This window comes from Oenanthe melanoleuca, chromosome 5, assembly GCF_029582105.1.
Source record: "Oenanthe melanoleuca isolate GR-GAL-2019-014 chromosome 5, OMel1.0, whole genome shotgun sequence".
In the NCBI taxonomy this organism is placed as follows: Eukaryota; Metazoa; Chordata; class Aves; order Passeriformes; family Muscicapidae; genus Oenanthe; species Oenanthe melanoleuca.
The window spans coordinates 34,769,613-34,776,219 of NC_079339.1; the positions used below are offsets into that span (position 1 = coordinate 34,769,613).

Consider the following 6,607-nt stretch of genomic DNA (forward strand, 5'->3'; position numbering starts at 1 on the left):
GTTAAAATAGAAAAGGCCTTCAGTACATCCTTAGAGGACCTTAAGACTGTGTACCCTTTCACTGGGCATTCCTGTGAAAGGCAGGGTTTCACCAGCAGAGTATCTCACCCCCAGAGTCAGTCTGTGGCTGTGATACTCAGCACCCACACCAGGACCACTGCCCTTCCAGGAAACCATCACTCTGCACATCCCTGTGCAGGTGGCATTTTTGTCTCTAATCCATGGCTGCCCTCCAGTTACATGCCCAAGTAGAGATGAGAGATGAAACTGGCTGAGGATGGGTTTCAGAACAATTCTAGTTTTTGTTGCAAAGGAAATGCACAGGGTGAAGTATTCTTTCTGCCTGATTCAAGAAGAGTTAAGCAATCTTATCAAGCCCCTGTTCACCCTTACCAAAAAAAAACAGTCACCAGATAAATCCTGGCATCCTTAGCCACCATTCTCTGATGCCCCAAACTCTTCACAGCTCTTTACTTTTGCAGGAAGAAAAAAGGCTGACACTTGCCATTGCCTTCAGAGAAAGAAAACTGCAAGCAATTTGCATTCAGCTCTGTAGCTTGCCCACCCTTTCCATACCTTGAATGAAGTTAATGGAGAAGTTGTGTTTCCAGCAGTACATAACTTGGAGTTAGAGGTAAATTCGTTTTGTGGTAAATAATTCCTATTTTAAGAAAATATACTCAAATAACTACTGAAGGGGGGAAAAAGAGCAATGAAGGACTAGAGAGAAAAATACTTACAGCTCCATCTGTTGCTGGAGATGGGTAGCAATTCAACTGCAAAAAAGTCAAAAGCCAAGTTTACCACTTGGTAGACTGATATGAGTTCTAGCTAAAGGAGCTGAATTCTGCAGAATAAATCAAGCTCCAATTGTAAAAAATAATGATTTAACAACAAGTGTCTGATTTTTTAAAAAATAATCAAAATAGAAACTATAAAACATTTTCATCTCACCTAAATTCTTACAATACATGCCAAAGTGGAATCTGAACAGAAATTTCATCCTTGTAATTGAGAGGTTATAGTGCCCTTGATTTTAAAAAAGAGACATTTCATCTCTAGAGACTACAAACTGCCCTGGATCAACAATTATTCTCCTACAAGCCTATGTTGCATTGAACTTGACAGAAACACAATTATTTCTGAAATCTCTGACTGTTATCAGAATCTCAGTATTAAATAAAGATATAATGGTATCTAAATAGATATCATAAATCTGTTTACTTTGCTGTCCTTAAAATTCTGCAAAAATATTTTAAACAAAAGATTGTAATAATACAGAGATACAGGTACAATAATGTCTGTTATTTCTAAAACCTGAAAAGTGGCTCTTTTCAACCATCTGTGTAGATGATTAAATCATGCTCAGCAAAACCATGGGTTTTGTAATTCAATTCATGAAATACAGCTAAGTTTCATTTGCATTAGTTTATTGTATTCAAAAGACCAGTGAAATAAAAGAGTTATGAATGGGTTTGCATTATTCTGATTTTGGGTAACCCACCAGTGACATATTTCTGCTGGTCAAAATGGCCAAGTACTGGGTAGTTTTGGCAAGATGTACTTTTCTGGACTAGAAATAAAAGCACACTGCAGAGAGTCTTTGCATGCACATTAACAAATATTTCTCAATTATCTCTTTTTCATGGACGTTTCACAATGATCAAAACAAAAGGTGCCAATTCAAATTCCAACCCACAGATATTGCTTGTTCCATTCTACTCCAGTTATAAGGGGTTAAAGTGGATAAACTGAATTCACTGCATTTTCAGTTTATAAAATTCGAAAATGTCTTTTTCATTTCTGGAGACTTGCAAATTCTGTGTGCAAATGTAAGTGCGCATGAAGGAAAGACAAAGAATTTGTGTTTTTAAGAATGGCTGCAGTGTGTGTGTGTGTGTGTGGTGCCCTGGATTACCCTCAAAATGTGCAGATGACCGTTGCTGAAGGAAGTGGAAGGAACAGCATGTTCACCAACTACAGAGCCAGGAATAACAGAAGCCACACACTCAACAACAGACAGGCAGGCTCTGATGGGGCACTTCCATCCAGGGTTAACACAATGTTTATGTGAGACAGAAAAACGTGCCTCACTTACAGGAAGATCCATATTTCTCCAAGAAATGTGTGCCCCTGAAACAGGAATCAGTACCTGCAGGCTCTTGACTGAAGAGATGGCTGAACCCTCAGACTACAGGTGCTGGCTACAGGAACAGGATTTGAAATTCTTTTTCAAAAAAACACACCTCCCTCTGTGTTTCACCACAGATACCAGCATCCCCGGTTCTCAGTGCACAAAAGAGATTTTCTGGCTGGCAGTTTACTCATGCACACAGTGCATTCCTGCACCAAGTCAAACAGAAGAGTGAATGGGCAGCAAACTGAAGCAGGTCCCCATCCTTGTCTTTATTAATTATTTAGGAGTCCTCAAAGTTTTAACACAAAAAAGTTTTCAAAATGCAATAAAAATACACCTCTAGGCTAACAAAGGTCTTCATAATATCCCAAACTAAGTATACAAGGATTAATCCAGAGCTATTAACAACTTCTGAAATAATCATTACAATTTTAAAATGTGTTTTTTAAATTTATATGTGAAGTAAATTTAATCTGTTTGCCCTTACCTGTGTTATTTGGTCCCCAGGCCTCTTTTTTTATCCTCACATTAGTGAAATATATAAGATAATTATTTGAATTAAAATAGCAATAGAACCCACAGTAACAAATATAGTTAAAAGTTTAAAATCTCCTCAGACATCATAGTAAGGACCAACCTTCAGGTTAATCTGGAGAGCACACAACAGGACAGGGCAGAGGCGACATCAGTACTGATCATGGGTGAGAGATGGGCAGTCCTCTTCCCTGTCATGGGGAAAATCCTGGTAGGAGAGGAGACAGACTCACATCTAGTCCCTCCTCACAGAGCTCTGCAATTACTGTATATAATAAATGGCTAATTTAAGAGGTATAAACTGCAGGTAGATGAGGGTTTGCTGCCCATCAAGAAGTTTTTTCTGGCAGTCATGCTTGAACTCTTGAAAGGGGAGGCCTGCATACAGCCAGAGTCGTGCTCAGGCTGCCAGGCTGGTGCACTGGAGCTGGTTCCACACTGCTTCTGGCTGTGGCAGAAAGCCCACTCCAGAAAAGCCTTCCTGGAGAGTGCTCCAGGCTGTGCAATGCCAGGCAAGGTGCCTGCTGTCCCTGTGGCCCCTGCAGAGCTGTCCCCAGGGGCCTTGCCCATCTGCCATGGTCTGTGTGTGACCTCTCTCTGCCTCCAAAGGAAGGAGACAACACTGACTCCAGCCTGGAGTAACCCCTGTGCTGGGAGCCCAGCAGGTGCTGGAGGACAAAGGGCTGCCAAGAAGAATTTCAGCAATGGGACAGGGACAGTGGCAGAGCTCCAATGCTCCAGCCTGTGCTCTGGTGCTGCTTTATACTGTATATCTGCATGCATACATTATATTTATATAAACAAGAGCTTCCCCTGCCACCCAGCACAGAGGGCATCAAAAAATCCTGTGTGACAGTCTTTGCTTTAGGTTCTGCTTCCACAATCATTTGCTTCCTTCTTCTGTCTTGAATATTTTTATTTATTCTATATGTTTTTCATAAGTGGATATGAGTCTGTTTTACTAGCAAGACAGTTATTTGGGAACAAAACAAAAACTAATGTTTGAGAAAGGAACCTAACTAAGGTAATGGTGGGAATTAACAAATTGAGCCCCATGATGTCAGGAAAAGATTTGTGTCCACAGGCAATGTGACATTTGCATATACCCCTTTAAAGTCCTTCAAATCACCTGTCTCTAAGGCATCAAACAGCCTTGCTACAGATGGCTGCCCAGCAGCAGGCACATGTGTGTGCTCCATCAGCCTGGCATCAGCTTGCCTGTCTCATACCAGCATTCCTGGCAACTCCTTAATGCCATTCCCAAGCATGGTTTCAAACCAAAACATTCAAGCACAGCTCAGAACCTCTTGAACACAAAATTGAAGGTGACATGCACAAGTCAATGCCAAATGGTTTGGAGGATGATTTAAATTGCCTTTGCAAAGAAGGTGTAAAGGAAATCATTGTAGGTCTGAAAGGAATGCAGGGACAAGCCAAAAACACAAACCTCCAGAAAACAAAGGGAATCAGAGGAAAGAAAAAATGTAGGAGGGAGGTAATGGAGGACTGCAATGAGGATGAGTGAATGTATTTTCCCAGCGAGTGAACTGCAAGGTACAGAAAGGATGCTTCCTACCCAAGTGGAATACAGGGCTTAAAATTTAATTAGTGTTTTCTTCTGTGCTTTTTGATCTTTGCACAAAGCCTTTCTTCACACAAAGGACAGAGAGGTTTCTGTGGGGCTGTGTGGCAGGGCAGCAGTCTCCCTCTGTTCAGGCATTTCCCGTATTTCCCGACATAAATGGGATGCTTCTCCCTGCTCTTCCTGCCTGTCCCTCGACCTCCGGAGAAAGGTATTCCCGGGACATTTAACTGCGGCAAACACCCCAGCCCGTGTGACAAAAGTTTCTGCGGAGCGATTTGCTCTCGCCACCAGAGAAGCTGAAACATTAGCCCAGGACTAGCCAACACCACCTCCCCCGCTCCGGCCGGCTTGAGCTCGGCTTTCGTGCCGCCTCCGTACGCCGGCCCGGAGCGGGGCTGGCGGGGAGCGGGCGGCGGGAGCACGGGCACGGCACCGGGGAGGGAGCGGGGAGTGCCCCGCTGGCTCGCCGGGAGACGGGATTGCCCCGCCAGCGCTGCCATGGCCCCTGCGCGCCCTTCGGCTGCACAGAAGTTTTCCTCTAAAAATAAAAACTGAGCCCTTCTCTCTTAAATACCTCAGCTCTAAGGAAATGGGACCAAGGGTTGCCACAAAAATTGTGCCCGGTAGGCTTCACTTGCGGGAGACCCAGCACGGGGGAAGCGCTCAGGCACGCACCTTTTGGCGGCCTTTGTCACCGATCCGCCCGAGGGCTCCTCTAGCTTGGAGGGAGCCTGCTGACGAGCAGGAATTTCTTGACAAGATCTCGGGATCCTGAGTAGCTGAGAGAAACGCCAGCAGAAGTTCCTGACATCCGCATCATCCGCCTTGCATAATTTTGCATTTGAGATGCTCCCGTAGGAGAAGACCCTGTCATGAGGAAAGCATCGCCACCTTTATCCTGTGTGGGAAGCAGAAAAATGTGTTCCTGGGACGATCAAAGTTGTGGGAGAAAGGGGTATCGTGTTCTCACCAGTCCTGTGCTTTGCTTGAATTAAACTCCGGAAAAGCAATAAATTACGAATAATTTACCCGGTCATCCCGGTCATGCTTCCTATTTTGCTTATATGGGCCACATATCTCTAAACGGATGGCAGAGTTCTCAAATATATTTATTTTCAATCATATGAAGAGATATTTCACAAAGGGCATTTTTATGCTACCTCAAAAAAATAAAAAATTAAAAAATTAAAAAAAATAAAAAAAAATTTAAAAAAAAGCCCTAAAGCGAGTTGCCATGAGCAGCTGCCTTTCAAGGCCAGTTGCTCTCAGGGCTGGCTGCAACGCCCGCCCGCATTTAATTTTCTGTCCCGGCAAACCCTAATTCCTATGAAGTCTGAAAGCTTATTTATACTTAAAAGTTCATTTCGGGAACAGCTGTCCCAGCAGAAGTCAAACAGTGTATGCTGACAGCAGGCACAAATGCGATTTTAGGGCACTCGTTAAAATACGCGCACTTCTGCCCACCATTCCCAAGTGACCTGTGCAGAGCACTCCAGCGCCAGCGGTGCTTCCCAGCACACGTGCGGGTGTGCACTCAGCTGCGGAAACGGACCAGGCTGTCAAGCGGGGGGTTTGGTTTGATTCGTTTGGTTTGCTTTTTAGGGGGTGGTTGTTTTGGTTTTGCTGTTCTTTTCTTTTTTATTTTCTTTTTTTTTTTTTTTTTTTCTTTTAATTTAATTTAAGCAAAGTTTTACTCAAATGAAAGGCAGGCACCTGCAGTATTAACGTTTTAGACCATATAGAAACGACACCCGAAACAGCGGGTAGGGTATTTCCATCTTTTGGAATGATTCAACCAGGCTTAAATCCCCCGCTTCTCCCCGCTGCAGCGCCCAGCGGCACCAGGTAAGGCCTAAGGGGCGGGCGGGGCGAGCTCGGCAGCCCCTCAAAGCCCATCAAAGCCCCTCACAGCCCCTCGGAGCCCCTCAGAGTCTCTCATAGGCGCTCACAGCCCCTCACAGCCCATGGGAGCCCCTCGGAGCTCCTTAAAGCCCCTCGCAGAGCTCATGACAGCTTCGTCCCTTCGCTCAGCTTCGAGCAAGGGACAGAGGTTGTGGCGAGCAGCCAACACCTCGCTCGCATTCCCCAAGATATCTGGAGTAAAGACACCTGACATGAGGCGCTGGAGAGCTTGAGTGGAGGGCACATCGAGGGGTGCGCGGACAGGGACGGGAAAGCAAACCGCAAAGGGGCTCAGCCGGGAACGGGAACGGGAACGGGAACGGGAACGGGAAAGTCCTCACACCGCACTGCCCGTCCGGAGCGGGCGAGCTGCCGGGCACGGAGGAGAATTGCTGCTCCGAGCGCCCAGGGAAGCGCTGCCGGGCAGGGAGGAGAATTGCCGCAGCGAG

General features: G+C 45.3%; 2 long non-coding RNA genes across 3 annotated transcripts in view; both read right to left on the minus strand.

Moving 5' to 3' along the window:
- The window catches only part of LOC130254429 (uncharacterized), a 38,534-nt gene extending 36,202 nt beyond the window's left edge, over positions 1-2,332 (minus strand). The window contains exons 1-2 of one of the 2 annotated variants that reach the window (XR_008840709.1): positions 2,247-2,332; positions 741-776 (exon numbers count right to left, since the gene is read on the minus strand). This is a non-coding gene — a long non-coding RNA (uncharacterized LOC130254429). Of the gene's footprint in view, positions 1-740; positions 777-2,152 lie in introns of both variants that reach the window. The other variant, XR_008840710.1, reaches the window with a different exon arrangement.
- A 117-nt stretch (positions 2,333-2,449) lies between these two features.
- LOC130253891 (uncharacterized) lies at positions 2,450-6,472 on the minus strand. Its single transcript, XR_008840626.1, has 3 exons — positions 6,366-6,472; positions 4,932-5,416; positions 2,450-2,879 (listed from the first exon to the last, which is right to left on the minus strand). It is a non-coding gene; the product is annotated as an uncharacterized LOC130253891 (long non-coding RNA).
- Between the last annotated feature and the right edge of the window lie 135 nt (positions 6,473-6,607).